This window comes from Chenopodium album, chromosome 2 (genome assembly GCF_948465745.1).
Source record: "Chenopodium album chromosome 2, dcCheAlbu1.1, whole genome shotgun sequence".
In the NCBI taxonomy this organism is placed as follows: domain Eukaryota; kingdom Viridiplantae; phylum Streptophyta; class Magnoliopsida; order Caryophyllales; family Amaranthaceae; genus Chenopodium; species Chenopodium album.
The window spans coordinates 1,666,614-1,684,798 of NC_137835.1; positions in this window are offsets into that span (position 1 = coordinate 1,666,614).

Consider the following 18,185-nt stretch of genomic DNA (forward strand, 5'->3'; position numbering starts at 1 on the left):
CGTTGTATCACTAATTTAGTGAAGTAATTAGTATATAAACAAGCATAAACAAATAAAATAATGTTCACTTTTTAAAAAATGATTCTGTGAAACTTCAGAATCACATTTTAAAGTTGAATTAATCAAGTAAATGATAAATCTACCAAATAGTAGTATATTATTTTGCTCCTCATCAATTCAATCAAATAGTTCTAGTTGTTATATACAAGTACTATACTATGTGATAACGACTGTGTTAGGATTTCTATAATGAATTAGTGGCGCGACCTCTGGAATAATTTTGTGGTATTAGTTGGAAAATGACTTCACTTTCCTGCATAATTTCAAAATTTACACGAAATTGTTGGAAAGAGTTTAGTGCATATATACCTAATTTTAATAGCATTTACATGTTATGATTAAATTTTTTTTCCCTTTTGAAAATGGTTCACTAAAGTTTCCCCTTTCATATATAAAACAATCGATTTTAATTTTATTAGGTTTTTTGCTATAAGATCATTCTACACATTTTAACAAAAGACGGATCACAAGTTCGTTGCAAAATCACATTAATTTGGTATCTAAGCTCGTAACTTAATACACAAGTGATACAAGGTACTATCTGATGACTATTCTGGTAATCCGAAAATGTTAATAGTTTTATCAGCATACTTACGTCAAAATTGTATTTAAAAAACATCTTGAACTTTAGATGTTAATAAACTTTAATTCTTTACCCTAAAAAAACTCCGATAATGATGATGATGATGATGTTTATGCATGATCAAATTTAATTTGTTTAAGTAGAAAATATGTAATTAGCGATTCAAATCATAATTTATTTGCGGGGTTAGTTAAGATATGGAAATCTTTCTCCAAATAAATTATCTTTGTACATATGTACTTTTATTTGTGTTTATTAAGACAATTTGAGTTCAAAAAAGAAAAATAAATGTATGTAGTACCTTTTTATCAATGATAATAATTATTTAGAGAGTGACCTCTAATTATTATGATTTGTGAGTGCTTGTGTACGTCAATGCATAATTCAAATAATTATGTGGGTAATGTTTGTGCATGAAATTTAATTAATTAAAAGTGCATGCAACAGTGATTTAACGAAATAAAGAGACACACCCACTAATATAAGATTGGCAATAATCAAATTACGACAAACAAAAGAATCAGACAAGAAAACACTAGTTGGAAGTAGAAAATAGTGCACTATACTGAAATTTAGGCGTAACATGATGATTATTGTTATATTATAAAGTTTGATTTGAATAATATTTGAAAAAGTTTGGTCAAAAGTTGCGTTATATTTCCGTGATTGGCTCATGGATGAACTTCCACTTCGAGTTAATAATGCTAGTGAATATATATGTAACCTAGACCCTTGACTTCGGCCAAAGAGGTTAAATATAAGAACTACTCGATCACAAAAAGGAGATGTTTGATTGGTTGAAAACCAAGTGAATCTCACCAATAAATGATCAAGTAAAATAAAGTTGAATTGCTTTAAAAAATAATATACGATGGATGAAATTGAATTGATTGAATTCTCCCTTTAAATTTAGGGCGTATTTTATAACATACATGAATATAGTGCGACTATGTCATGCTTTATTATCTTGTAGTTGTCAAAAAAATCTAAATTTAAAAAGTTAAAATGTAAAATAATTGTGATGGATAGCTTAGATATGAAAGACTACATGTATTTCATTATAAAACTTTTCTTGTCACATTATTACTTATACGTTGTCACTTTAAAGTCATTTTAATCCTATTGACGTCCGGACTAATAATGCAATTTTTCACCATATGAAAACTATAGTAGGATATAGAGTTGGCGGTGGTACTTGGTGCCTTTAAACGTTACTTTGATTTCGATTGCAATACTAATTATGTCTTATAAATTTGATTGGATGAGTGAAGTAACTTAGGGATGATTTGGGACATGAGGGCCTTCCATAATTAAGATAATACACTCCATTTTTTTTATAGGGTCATCAAAAATATCACCGAATATCTTCTATATGGGGTCAAGTGTGTTTCAATTCATTAATTGAATGATGTATTCTCACGTGCACATAGCAAATCGTCTATTTAGAGGCCTAGAGGGGTATCTATGAGTATCATATACTTGTGATTTTTTTTTTATCAAATTATCAACGTGTGTATAACATGCGCCAATAGCTAGAATGACACATATAAACTATATTCTGAGTAGTATCATAAACTTGTATTTAGTGCAAAATAAAAAAATAAAAAAATAAAAGTCTTTTGATATTAATCGATTCCATCTTCTTCTTTTTTAGGACAGATCGATTCCATCTAATCATTAGGTAATTTATTTTAACTTTTTGCTTTATATTTATGGTTTTTTCCATCTATAATATATGGGGAGGTTTTTTTTAATATATAAAATTTGCATCTATGTAAATCTAATGCATTTAATTGCTTTAAAAACCCAATATATATGAAATTTTAGTACAAACATCCATGAAATCTTTTAGTTTTTGTATGTTAGAGCTTTTCATGTGGCCATGCATGCCGCAGTTTAATTATTATGTATGAGCCATAAAGAAACTAGGGTATATATCATTGAGCATATAAGTTATCAAAATGGCATAGCTTATTAAGTTGATTAATTTTTTGACAATTCAAAAACTAAAGCCCCACTGAACTGAAATTATTTTTTACAAATTATCTATTGTATTTATTCTTTATAGTTATTGAATTTTACTGAACTGAACTTACTTATACTAATTTGAAATTATTTTTACTTAATATTTTTTTTTTAGGTGAAGTGAAGAGAGTCTGATTCCATGGACATGGACCATATTATTCCTAACATACAACTAGGGCTGTACACCGGTCCAAAACCGGACCGGACCTGACCCGGACCTGAATCCTTGATTTTTAAGGACCGGAGACCGGACCTGAATCAACAGGTCCGGTTCCGGTCCAGAGCTGAAAAATCAGGTCCGGTCCGGGTTTGGACCTGAATAGACCTGATTAATTTTTTTTTTGATTTTTTTTAAATAATATGAAAGTGCTGACCTGTTTGGACCTATTTAGACCTGTTTATGGACCTATTTAGACTTATTAAATAAAAAAAGGTAGTTTTACCGGTTTCAGGTTCGGACCTGAAATTTCCGGGTTTTACCCGGACCAGACCTGAAACCCGGAATCCTTGAATTTCAAAATAACTTGTTGTCGATGTTTTTATTCTTGGAATCTAGTAACAAGCATTACAATACACCCGACAATTTTTCCTAAAAGTATATTACACTGACAATCAAAAAGAATATGGAGATATATTCTTTTCACTCTTTTTTAGTGCAAATATGTTCTTTTTACTTTAGGATTCCCATTCCCTTTGATGATTAACCCCAACCAAACGGCCCTAAAAAACGCGAAATTAATTACTGTACTTCGCATAAGGTATTCTATATACTCTTTTTTATTTTCTCCAGATATAAAAAACACGAAATTGATAACACAAGGTCCGGTTCAGGTCGATTTTCAGGTCCGGGCCAGTTTTTGTACACCCCTACATACAACAACCAACCTATATTTTATGTTATGACTGATGTTTTGCTTAATAATGCCTTATAGATAAGGTATTTAATTTAGGATAAGTGATTTAAATGATTCTAGAATTTATGATATAGAAATAAAAGATGAAAAGAAAAATTATAAAACGCAAAAAAGTTGAAGCCATAAAGCCGTAGAATGATTGGTATTGCGTATAATGTAGTGCATGCGGTTACACTTTAGGAGTTTTGGTGTGATAGCAAATAATATAAGGGATATCTTGTAGAAAAGAAAGTGGTAAATGAAGTATATAACTAATACCACACATCATGGCAATATGGCATGCCTCAATGACATGCTTGTTACTTTGTTAGTTGCTTAGACCATCTTGATAGTAGTAATACAAGTAGATGACCATTTATTATTTGTGTCATACATTCTACTTTTATATTTTATAATTTATATTTATAATATAATTACTACTCAATTGCAAGGGAACCAATCAAAAGTGTGCACATAGGTTAAGGGTTGTTTGGATGTTGTAACTCACGGATTTCATTTGTTGTGTGGCCTATTTTGTTGGAGACTTCGTCAGCTTTTTCATCAATGATTAATTCAATGGTGATGGTTGCATGCCATGGGTACGGTGATCCTTTTCGTTTATTAATACTCCACATGTTGTGAAATTAAATTAAACTTCTAGTACATACCAAGACTACCAACTAACGTTATGCATGTATTAAAAGAACATAGAACATACAACCTCTGTTTCTTTATAGTTGCAACACTTTTTTACAATGAAAATGTCATAGTAGTTGCAACTTGCAAGTCTTGCAACACACTATAAAAGGAAAGTTTTATAGTGAAAATTCTACGGTTATCTTTATTTAATGCACATGGCTCACTGATTATGCTTCTAACAATCTTTTAACCCCATTTTAAGTGTATTATATCATGTGAGGTCCACTTTTCTTAAATACTGTGATAAAGTGTGTTGTAACTATAAAGAAACAGAGGATGTACATATTTATCACGTACCAATCAAATATTTAAAGCAGTATTATGCATTGATATGTATGGAGATATAATATTAAAGTGTATAAGTGTGAAAATAAAATTAAAATAGAGTTGCAATTGCAAATTTCGTAATGCTTTTTTAAGTAAATCTTTTTTGTTTCATTATTTTAATAAGGAAAATTGAAGCATATTAGGAGAATCTCTTCACGAGAAAAATTGTTAATGCGTCTGTACTTTACCTCCGTTGCATTATTTTCTATCAATGCTTTATGGCTAAAATCCTCCGCAACAATATAAGTCGTATTTTATACCGTAAGCCCGGATTTGATACCATATGATACAAGTACGCAACACCACATATACGCCTACGCTTGGGAAATTATTTAGTGGATGAGATTGTCCTAGTGCTTATTTGTAAATTTATGGGGTGTTTGTTTCAAGGGGATAAGGTATTGAGATAGGGATTTGTAATGCATAATGGTCAATTTTTGGAATTTTCATGTTTGTTTAATGGAGGAGTGAGGCTTTTAGTAATTTAGTGTGAATAGAGATGAAGCTAGCTTTTTGGTTGGAAGAGATATAGATTATGAGAGACTAGAATAGATAGCATGTGCAAGGTGTCTTAATAAATTTGTTATTAAGTACGAGTACGAAGTATATTCTCAATCATTCTTCCATAACAAATTGTATACATAATATATAGCATGTACACATAGTGATTTGAGACAAATTGACTCGTGTAAAGAAATAGAAAATGAAGAATAATTGTCATTAAATAAGTTTGGTGGAGATTCTTATGTTAAATGACCAGTCGAGATTCTTATAGAAATGTTTTGAACTTTTAGACAGTAAGAAAAAAGATAACTTACGAAGTATATATTAAAATGTTAGTTATGACTCGTACTAATTATCCTACATCATCAAAGAAATAACAGATGAATAAAGCGATAGTAAAAGTAAAAAGTAACCTTGTTAAGTTTGTTTGTAGTAAAATTCTCTTCTATTGCAAACCAATAGAATGTTATCGCAAACCAAACAAAAAATGGCAACTACTATACGTAGCAAATTTTGAATCATCAATTCTCACAATTGAGTGTACTTTCTAGTCACCAAACTTCCATTATAACTTTTGAAATGTCAACAATCGTAGTACGTACTAAGTAGGGGAACATCGAAGTTACAGCCTCGGAACAGCATCTTAAAGAAGAGGTGGTCCAATATGATAAAACCGAATCAAATTTTGTGTAGGTAAATGTTTGCAACCACCATTGCCCAATCTTAGTTGTACATTTTAAAACTTAAAGTTTACGATTACACTAAAGTAGCTTCTTATCCTACTCGCTTTTGTACTTCTAAAATAGACTCTTACTTATTTTAGCTCTTTAAATCACTCTATCACCTCAACTAGTACGTACGTACTTCTTTTGTGAAGTCGACAAATCTTGATTTTAACTTAATCAAATATTTCTTACGGACTTTGTTGTCATCAAATTTTTTCACATTTTAAAAAAGTAACAAATTAAGAAAGAACGATTGTAAGTTATGTTCACACATATTTGTACGTAGTATAAAATATTCGTGAAAGTCTACACATGGGTAGGTTTTATGTGAAATGGTGTATTTGATAAAAAGTATTTTTATTAAATGGAATAGAAAGTAATAAATATGTGAAGTTGACAAATCTTGATTCTAACTTAATCAATTATTTCTTACGGAGTTTGTTGATCATCAATTTTTTTTTACATGATAAAAGAGTAACAAATAACAATTGCATGGTACTATGTTTACACATCTGTAGTACACTAGTACTCCATACATAACTACAAACATGTGCACACCTACATAGATTCGGTACTAACGCCTACACTTGTCAATGTTTTACATGAGACGGTGTCTTTAATTTAAAGTACTTCCTATATACATACATACATACACTTGATAGTAAATATATATGTTACCAACTAGGGTAACTTTTTCTAGAAAAAAGTATGAAATCATGCTACAATGTCAAAATTGTTGTATCAAACACTTAGTTCGATCTCATATACGAGTATTACTTAGTTAAAAGTTGGTGATTAAAAGGATAATTTCCTGGGTAATTTTGCTTACAACTTACAAGTAAATTCATTTGTCACTAATATCTTATTTAATTTGACCATCTTACTCTCGATTGATCGAATACAATACCTTCTATTATATCTTTCATTAATTTTACAGAACAATGCATTTATAGACTAGGACCTATTCTCTTTAGCTTAATTTCAGTTCTGTTCCTAATTTTCTTCTCTCATAAACAATTCAGTTCAGTTCAGTTCAATTCAGTAAATCAGAACAGATTCTTATTAGTATATAACAAGGATAGTATGCTAATTAGTTTCATTATATATTGTTGCATTGAATGTCAATTATATTAGTCAGTTGAACTCTTAAGTGGTACTAATACCCAAGATCAAATCTCATTTACATCATTTATTCTTTCTTTACGTCTCTTCTGCACGTTGCGTTGAGTAATTGGATAAACACAGAGGATTACATTTATATATTCGTCACCTGATCGAAACTACAGTGCGTACGTGATCGAGCACCTGAATCCTGTAATTTGAAACGGTTGTAATTACTATGATACGTTAACCTCTGAACAATATAACATGAAACTTATTTAAGTGTGACAAGTAGCTAACTTACGGCACACCCCACAAATTAAGCGTCAATTATATAGGCGTATTGGAATGCTAAAACGGCCTAACTTAACTATACTTTTGTCATTTTGTTTTTCCACTTCATTTTGTAGCCACACTTGGACAAATTAGAGGCACTTAAAAAAAATTGAGACTTTTGTTTTCTAATTTAGTATTATTATAGATTCTTAAGCATTGCTTTATTGATTATTTGTTACAGTAATATTTAATTTAGGCTAAAGAGATAAGTTATTTAATTTAGTGAAGTATGTCGGTCCAGTGTAAATTTGGAGTTAATAATTAAACGGTAGTTATTCATGTAGTATTTTATCTTTGTATTTGTCATGTTGCACATGCTTTTAGTCCACACTTTTCCTATCCAATGTATAAAATTTGGCAGCTTAATTTTATCCTCAAAACATTGTATTCAGTCATTTTTTTTTTTTCAATTTTATGTTATACTTGTTCAAACTTAAGATGATAATGTTTAATTACTTACGAAATTACATTACCTATCAAAAAAAGAAGAAAGAAATTACATTACCTAATACTCCAATCTATAACGGGGTACATAAAATGCTTAGATATGTATATAATTTTATAAATTAAATCATTTTACCCTACAAGTGGTAGTTTGTTTAGCTGTTTAATCTAAGTGAAACAACTGTTTCACCAATCTACAATGGAGTATGTGAATTTACCTAAGGTACTACGTATAAGAGATAAGTCATACAACAGTAATTTTTTTAGCTGTGTAGTTTAAGTCAGGCGGATTGTACCCAACGTAATACATATACAAGACAAGGGCCTGTTCACTTCAGTTTATTTTCAGTTCAGATCAATTCGGTTCCGTTCCTAATTTTCTTCCTTCATACTCGTAAAATATTCATTTCAGTTCAGTTTAATTCAGCTTCAATCAATTCAGTTCAGTAAATCAGAACAAGCCCTAACAAGCTAAGAGATACTAGCAAATAATGCATCTCAATCAAGCTCGAATACAATAGGCTAATAAAAACCTCGTAAAAATTCATCAAGTTAGAGCATCTTAGTTTCACACTTTCACTTACTCTATTTTCATTTATTTCAAAAAAAATAAATATGAATAAGTTTAGATAAGAGTTAATAAAAGCTACCCTAATTAATTTAATACTCCGTAATAAGTTCAGATACACAATACATATTTAGTCATTTAGATGAGCGGAAATTAGATGATAAAATGCATCATATTATTCATATATATCGATTGTTCATCCTGTAGCTAGTCTTGCACTCTTGCCTTAAAAGCCTCCGTTAAAAATTGAGTTATAATCTTATTATCTTAACTATAAGAACAATACAAAGTATACTATAAAAACATTTTATTGTTTAATAATATTCAATTCAAGTTGATAATCCCTTGGTCTCGTTAATAATTTTGGCTCGTGAGCTAATGATTTAATTTCGTTAAATAATAATGATCAATTGTTCATCCACATGCATGAGAAGAAAAGAATTGATCTACGTGTTCTTACTCCAAAAAATTTGTACGTTATATTCAACCATAACGTGGAAACATGAAAAGTGATGGTTTTAATAAAATGATGGTTCAACGTTACTTCAAAACCGATGTTGCCACGCACGTACCACTATTATTTTCGTTACACATAAAAAACTATATGATAAAATTCATCATATAACCAAACTTTATAAATAAAAAGAAGTAAATAAATTAATATACCAAGCATAAAATTAAACTATGAATACATCACTCCAAATAGTACTTATTTCAGGAGAAGGACAATTGCGTAAAAAATTACAATAACAAAAGATTAATAAATGTCCATCAGTTTGCTCGTGGAAGCTTGATATTGGTGCTTGTATACTAATAATGGAACAACAATCCTAGACTTGCTGATAATGCCCCACTAATTTGAACTTACTGTATAATTAAAAATTAATTAAGTTGAACTATTATTAAGCTTAACCTTTAACGTACTCTTGGCTTTGACCTTTTATTACTCCTTGTTTTAAGGGTGGAGACTTATGGCAAGAGTTTATTTAGTTTATAGTTTTATTTTAAACGAATTTAATAATGTACAAGTACGTACAAATCTAGACTATATTTGACTACATTAGTGTATCCAGGATTTTCAAATAGGATTGACAAAATTATATCACTAAGGGTCTGTTCACATTTACTGAACTAAACTGAACTGAAGTGAACTGATTGAAGCTGAATTGCACTAAACTGAACTGATTGGAGCTGAATTGCACTAAACTGAACTGGTTATAGCTGAACTGAAGTGAGCTGAAATGAATATTTTATGAGATAAGGAAATAAGAACCTGAACTAAACTGATTAGAGTTGAACTGAACTGATTGGAGCTTAAATGAACTAAACTGAAATTAAGCTGAAGTGAACAAGTCCTAAATGAGCAATTTAAATCTAGTTATAAGAAGGGTAGAACTGAATACAATACAACAAAATATTCTCAGTTTATTCCCTTGGAACTGAACAAAGTAAAAATATATGGAGTAATAAAAGTGATCAATTCAACAAAAGAGCAAAGAAATTAAGATTGGTAGGGTATTAATGTTTAATAATTTGATTAATAAAATGATAATCAAAATAATGAGTACAACTTTATTCCATAACTTGAAGGCTCGTACAGAATTATGTGTAGTAGATAAAATACAATGCTCGAAATGAAAGGAAAAAAAAATGGAAATACAGTCACCATAAAAAGGATCAGAGGCTCGAAGCTGAAACAATGTAATGTTATCAAGGTAGACTTGCTCTAGTAGTGTAGGGCGTGTTCAACATTTGCCAAACACGCCCCTAGTCTACCCACATTATATTACGATGTATATCCGCTTATAGTGGCAACACTAGAAGTAAAACCAAACTTTATTGAGTTGAAATTGATAAAAAGTAATTATTGTTTGGTAGAATTATCTATGAATCTATGATACTTTGCCAAATATAACCTTAATTTCATTATCAAGATAACTGTTAAGAAAGTATGTACGGAAAATCATATGGATTATAATTATTGAGTAGGTTAGTATGCTTAATGAATGTAAATAATTAATCATATGAATTATAAAGATCTCCCTAGCAAGATGAGTAGTGTGAATGGTAAAAAGCATCCAAATAAAATCCACAAAAGTCCACAATCCACAATGTAGACACAAAGACACATCTTTGACATAAAGAAAAGCAAAAATAGAGAGAATGTTTCTTTAAGGTACATAAAGTAGTACATGGTAGAAGATTTAAATCAACTATTTATCCACTCAACTTCTTTTTTAAAAATTATATTTGGGAAATAATGTATCTCAAGTTCTCAACTTTACTTTTTATTATTTTCTCCCAATAATATGATGATTGATGAGATCTTAACACTGTATTGTAATTATAAGTGAAAAAGTCAAAATGAAAGTAAAATTATCAAATGTTGGAGTTGTGCGTGGGGGCAGATGGACAACTTGAAACATTCTAGGAATTCAATTGTAAATTTTTATTTTCATCCACTCCTTGTTTTCTGGTTGTCCTGGCATTTACCATGTACTCCGTAAAGAGTACAATGTCAACAATTTATGTTATTATTGCCTTTTCAAATTATTGGTAACGATTAGACATTTTCTACAGAATATTAAATTGTTGTAAATAAAAGTAAAAGGTAATTACTCAAGTAATACAAATCTTAATTTTTAGTTTCATAATTTGGGTGGAATATGCCATTTAAAGATCATAGCCACCTTTAACAAAACACCCAACACTAATTAACTATAATTATAATAAAATAAAAAAGTTTCACCAAATAGTAAGTTAATTTAAAATGAATACATAAAATTAGTATGTCAAGAATTTGTTAAACCAAATCTAGTTTGGTGAGGTAAATTTATCTTTACTCATTTACAAATAGACTAATTTCAATAAAAATAAGTTATTTTATCAGCTTATTTTTGCTGAATAAAACTTCTACTTTATATTATATATATTACTATGTAGTTTAATTTTGATAACTTAATTGTAACTCTAGGAATTTTTTTAACTTAATTTTTTTGAACTTACTTAAGATTTTCAATGTCAATTTTGGCTCATAATGGTATTTAACATACTACATACTTCATATTAAAATAGCGTTGAATGTTCTTGTCATTTACACTTGACGAGTTACCTCCAATTAGAGAAGTGTAAGGAAATCAGCCTCTTTAAAGGAAGTAACATTTACAAATTAATTTTAGTTGTCCATTCCCATTTCACAATATCTAAATATTAAATACAAAATACTTTTTTCACGAGAACAATCCCTAACGAAGTAACAAGTCTAGCAATAGATAGATACAGTATTAAAATACTTGTAATCAAATACTCCAATAAGGAGTGTACATGAGCTTATACGTTCATGAACTACTCGCGAACAAACTCGATCACAACTCGTTTATTAAGTAACAAATAAACAAGATTGATCAATAATCTTAAGCTCGTCAAGTATATGAACAAAGCTCGAACAACATCATATTCAACTCAATAATGCTTATGAACAATTTGTATATGCACATTCATAAGTTTGTTCACGCCTGATTAAAACTCGGTCAAAGCTGGATCAAGCTCGAAAAATCTCTATTGTATTAAAACTACTCTAGACCTTTAGTATATTTACACATATCTTTTACTCATAATATTTATTTGTAAGAATTTAAAACTATATATTACATCCCATATAGGCATGACAACTTTGGGATTACCTTGATCTATAGAAAGAATGGAAACTTCTCATATAAAATTAAGTAGATGCACTAGAGTATAAAAGTTTAACGATATATTAGCGCCCGTTTATTTAATCAAGCTCATTGAAGCTCAACCTTAAACTCAAAACATAAACAATCATGTTCGTGAACAAAGCTCGAACAAGCCAAGGTCGAACAAAATCATTTTTAAAAGCTCGTTGTTCAAGGTCAAGATAGCTCGAACACTAAAATTTCTTATAAAACTTTTTTCGAACAGACTAAAACTCGGCTCCACTCGGATCATTTACTGCCCTACTCCGACACTACGTTAAAGAGGCTACCTACAAACTTGTACTCCTCAATATTTTTTGAATACAAACTGATGATAACCAGATCACTATATTTGAATTTTGAACTGTCAAAGCGTACATTAACTCAAATCAGATCTAGGGTTGAGTAATTACATTTAAAATTAAAATCATGAGCTGTGAAAATTAATGTACACTCCAAAATTAATGTAACTACGATTTGCCAGAACCAAAGACACGAACAATGAAATATGTTGGAACTTGGAAGCGCGCAGTCAGGAATCATATAATTAATTTTCTCAAATTAAATTATTTCCTCGAACTTTCTAATAATTAATTTGATAAATAATAAAAATAAATATCTGTAAATTCAGGTTTCGAATTAATGTCCGAATTATAAGATGCAAAAAAAAAGAAATTATTAAGAAAGCAGCATCATGGAAATAGCCTAGTTAATTTTGCATAAGCTGGCTCTGATATTGTCAGAAATCATACCAAAAAAAAAATAAAAAATTTGCCAGCAAATATTAGGCAATCAAAATTTGAGCTTAATAATGAAATGAGTACTCGTAAAATGAAGTCGTGTAATTTGAAAAAAGAAGGGATGACCTGGACAAGCGGTGACGGCGCAAGTGAAAATGCGGTGGCGTGGACGTAACATAACTTGCGATTGCCGGTCATTGCGGAGTTTTGCTTCTTTTGACTTTGTTTGACATCCGCTTTCCTCATGTCTTTCCTATTTTTTATTTTTTAAGTTAAAATAAATTGGTGATGGGAGCGTGGGGTGGAAAAGTATTATATTGAGGAACCCATTTTGTAAGTGAATAATTGTAAATTGAATGAAATTTATTTTGGATTATATTATACACCTAGATTCTAGAGTGGGCAAATTTTGTAGGGGGTGTAAAATGGAATGAACTTCTAATGTGTGTCATCATTGATCACCATGTTGGTGTTTGAGAGGGTTGGAAATTTGGAATGCTTGTAAATAATGTAATGTTGGATCCATAATAGAAATATGACAAATTGTATATATCTCGTCATCATTTTCAATTTATCTTAGTTTTTTTTATGTTTAGATGCAGAGTATTGTTTTTTGGTTTGTTTCATAGGTATAATTTAAAAAAACTTGAGTCACTTTTATGAAAAATAAGGTCTAACAAATTATGAACTTCATAATTGTTTTAACTTTGTTTATCTTATTAACAAACATGCACCATCAACATAAAAGAAAAAAAAAAAACATTTAGGCAATTTATATTCACTTTATTTTTTCACTTATTTTACAGAAAAATAAGCACATATTTTAAAAAAAAAAAATTATAATAAGGCCTATTTTATTCACCTTCTTTTCATTTATTATTAAAAGAAAAAAAATGAAAAAAAATAAGAAGGGTTAACATAGCAACTCAATTTTCAATTTAATTTAAATAATCCTGTAATTTATATAGTAGAACATATCCTAACTTTTGATTATAGTTAATAATGGTTCTTTGGTTACTAAAGTTTAATTTACAATGAAAATTACTGTAAGTTTTAATAAAGTCTGATTAGTAGGAAAGGTAGCTATGATCACATTCACAATACTCCGTGGTAGTTATACTTCCTCCGTTCTGTTAATATTGCAACAATGGACTTTTTGCACTATTCATCACTCTTGTTTGACCATATAATATGATTTATACGTTAAGCAAAATATAGTCATGTGCGATCTTGTTGGATTCGTCTCATAAAATACTTTCACAATATCAGCTTTTTATAATTTTTACTCTTACACAATTATAGATATTTAGCATATGAAATGTGCATAAGGATGCGTAATTTCCTCCTTATTGCAATATTAATATAATGGAGAAAGTATATTATACTATGAGATATCGATTATAGATTACCAATTTACCGCCAAAACAAAGTGAAAATCTCCCACCAAGACTGAAGTTCAAAGTTTAGATCACTATCATATTTGGTTCTCAACCTTTTTTCCTTTCTTTAATCAGGTAATGGAAACCTTTTGGCTAGAAAAAGTAAAAAAAAATACAAAAAAATCAAGTAAAAAAATGAGGTTTAAGGAGGAAGGCCGTTGATTGCGGTTAGGAATAAAGCGGCCTTCTGACATTGAGGCTCTCTGTCCTTTTTGACCACATCTACGGTCTACCCTCTCTCCTCTCTACTTCTCTAGTTCTCTACATCCACTTTTACCCTTTTTTGTTTTTTTTATTTTTCATTTGTAATCCCTCGTCACCGAAATGGGTACACATAGACTACTATGTCTATGTGTACTCCACATAAACAAGGGTTATTATTTGTTGGAACAGTTGGCCCACTTGGTTCCACTTTAATATTTTCAAAATTTTCACTGTAAGTTTTGCAAATGAAAAATTTTGAATTCTTAATTTGAATTTAATTGTACTTTTGGTTGTGAATAATGTTGGAGGATTTGCGAGAAGAAACTATGGAGGACGACGGTTGCTTTAAGGCGAGGGTTGACGAAGGTGGCTTTAAGGTGAGTAAGGTGGTTGAGAGGAAATAAAGGGCCGATGGTCGATTTAATGAGAGAGAATGGTTTAGAGTATGAACGGTGGTCGGCGAAATCAGATAGCGATGTAGTCCATAAGATGGTCTGAAACAATGGTGGGTGAAATAAAAGGCACGGGTGAGAGAGCGATAGAGACGACGGAGACCAAATGTATTGTTGTTGTATTGAAATTGTTTTGAAAATATTTTGTAATTCATCATTTGTATTATTTTAGTATCAAAACTGATTGTTTTAGTATTATTTGTATTATATTAGTATAAAAAAGAATGTTTTATAAACAAAATTCATATAAAATTCTTAGTTGTGGTTGTTTATAGACATAAATATCACAAATTGTTATGATATTTGTTGGTCAATTATGTTCCTAAAATTCTTAGCACTGGTTGTATAATATTTGATTTTCAACTTGAAACGAGTTTCTAAATTTAAATAAGAGTTTGTGAATTAGATAAGTTAATTATTGTAGATCTTTTAGAAGATGAGTTCTCTGTAACTATAGTAGTTGAAAACATTTGAGAAGAAAGAGTGGGTATGTGATTGTTGGTGAATTGGTTTCGATGTTGCCAAAAAATGGTTTTGAATGACTTTCTTCACCGTTGTTTGTCATTGCCATACAAATGGTTTCTAAAACTACTTAACTACCTTCGAGAAGAAGTAATTTTTTATTATTATTATTATTATTATTATTATTATTATTTTATGAAAATGGCGGGATAAGATCATCACTTTTAGCGCTCCTCTCTCCTTAGGCGGGACACTCACAACACAAATTTTTACAGCTTAATTTTCCCGCTCAACTTTCTTTTTATCATTTTTTTAGCAAGCTGATGTGTTGCAATATTATTGGTTGTCTATGTAGGGTTACACAAGCTCCCCCTCATCACTTTCAAACTTATTTACCAAAATGCCACGATTTAAACTAGTATAACATGATACGAATAATTTTTGTTAAAAAAAAAAACAAAAAAAAGGAAATGATGGACACTGTCGGTGGTACGTATAATTAAGGACTAATAATGGAAATTTATATGATATTGTTCAAGTATTGTTTGTCGGACTGTCGGGTATTCGAATCCGAAATTCAGGCCAATTTTTTGTTGATATTTGGTCGATCACTATTCACTAAACTACGGCAGGGCTAGATCAGGTGTCATCAGTGTATGTACGTTCTCACCTCAATCAGCCGTTGTTGTTTCTGTGTTTACTCTTACAGTATTACACGAGGGTACTCTTTCTCCCTTTGTCTCTATACTCCGACTAGTACGGAGTAATTAAGTTCTCCTCACTTTTTGTTTTCACTACTCCACTTGTTTTTAAACTTTTATACACTACTCCGTATTGTTGTAAAAAAAAAAACTTCCATTCATTATGAGTATTCCCCTAGCTTGTGCCCTTTTGAGTTTGTGGAATGAGGCTAACATTCTCATTAGAGTTTTATTTATATAAGTAATCACAAAGCGGTTTAGGGTTTATTCACTTTAGCTTAATTTCACATCAGTTCAGCTCAGCTCCAATCAGTTCATTTCAGCTCCTAATTTTCTTCTCTCATAAAATATTCATTTCAGGTCATATTTGTTCAGTTAGCTCAGTTCAGTAAATGTGAACAGGTCATTAGTTTTGTTTATATTATTTAGTTTTCGTCTTAGGGCCTGTTCACATTTACTTAATTTTCGTTCAGTTCAGCTCCAATTAGTTCAGTTTAGTTCAGTTCAACTCCAATCAATTCAATTCAGTTCACTTCACCTCCTAATTTCCCTCTCTCGTAAAATATTCATTTTAGTTTAGTTCATTTCAGTTCAACTCAAATCGTTCAGTTCAATAAATGTGAACAAACCCTTAGTATATATTGGTGTGTATGTACAAGGAACAATTGAAAATAAATTCATGAAATAAAAGCGGAATATTATAATTTGGGTAATACGAAGGGCTTATATACTATTATTATTATTATTACGGTAATGATATATGTAGCCCTTAGGGTTATATATAATCATTAAATATACTTCCCAAACTGAAATTAAATTGAAAATTCATGACAAAGTCACGCGCAAATCTGTAAAATATATGTTAATCTTTCCTCAATTTTTTTTATGAGGTTTTTTTACATAGCCCTAAGGGCTATGTTAGGGCTATGTTTATCATCATCATTATTATTATTATTATTATTATTATTATTATTATTATTATTATTATTATTACTACAAGTATGAAAAATAACAAAAACCTACCAAATCAACCGAATTACAAGAAATTAGAGGAGACCCGACATACTATCTAGTAGGGGTGAGCATGGGATGGATACCCGTACCATTAGTACTAACGGTTCGGGTACTCGATAACCAATATCACTAAAAGTGATATTCATAAACCGAACCGATAAGTTCGGGTACCTGGACTTCGGGTACCCGAATTTTCGAAACGGTAGTATCCAATAGTGATAACTAAACTTAATAAATTATTTATTATGATAAATTTTAACACTAATTAACAACAATACAACATGATCTTGACCAAATTATTAATTATATTACTAATCATTAATATTATATAGTGATTATGAAGTAAAGTAAGAGTTTAGATTTTGAAAAAAAAAAAAAGATTTAAGTAGGATAAAAAAACAAAAAATTGCTTATCGGTTCGGAACGGGTGACCGTTAATTTTAAAATGATACCCAATAACCATACCCGATAACAAATTATCGGAACGGGTACCCGAACCGTTATGGTTATCGGATCGGGTACCCTAATTTTCGGAACGGTAACGGAACGGGTTTTCGATTTTTCGGGTAGTTTTGCTCAACACTACTATCTAGGCCCCACCCTTCTAACTATAGCAAATCTGATCCTGCTAAAGATGTGAGAAGTGACACGAACACTAATATCCCGAGTCCTAGCAAACGCATGTACTCGCTTCAACAATGCAACTGCCTCATCTATAATTCCCCCAATGAAAAAATGAGAAAATGAAGAAAACACCTTAGCCAATAGCCCTACGATGCGCCCCATACTTGTTTCACTCCCGCTGAGTCGCAAGCGACACAACACGACCATGTTCGAAGATAAACAACTCAAATTGTGTTAATAAAGGAGAAAACCCAGTCAAGTCAACACACACACATCTGCAGGTTGAAGATATTATTATTATTATTATCTACGGAGTAGGGTAAGTCCATGGATCCTCCACCCTCAAAGTGCCTCTAGTGAGAATTAAACTCCTAACCTTAAGGTTGGAAGGTACATTCCTTGTCACTAGACCAAACTTAGCTGAATACTCGTATTTCTATATGTTAAGGTGAACAATTATTATACATATGAATCTTTAATGACACCAGGCAATTATAAATACTACATTAGCATGGAGCTTGTTTTAAAAGTACGAAGTAGTAATGTTACTATTCGTACTTTTAGGCTT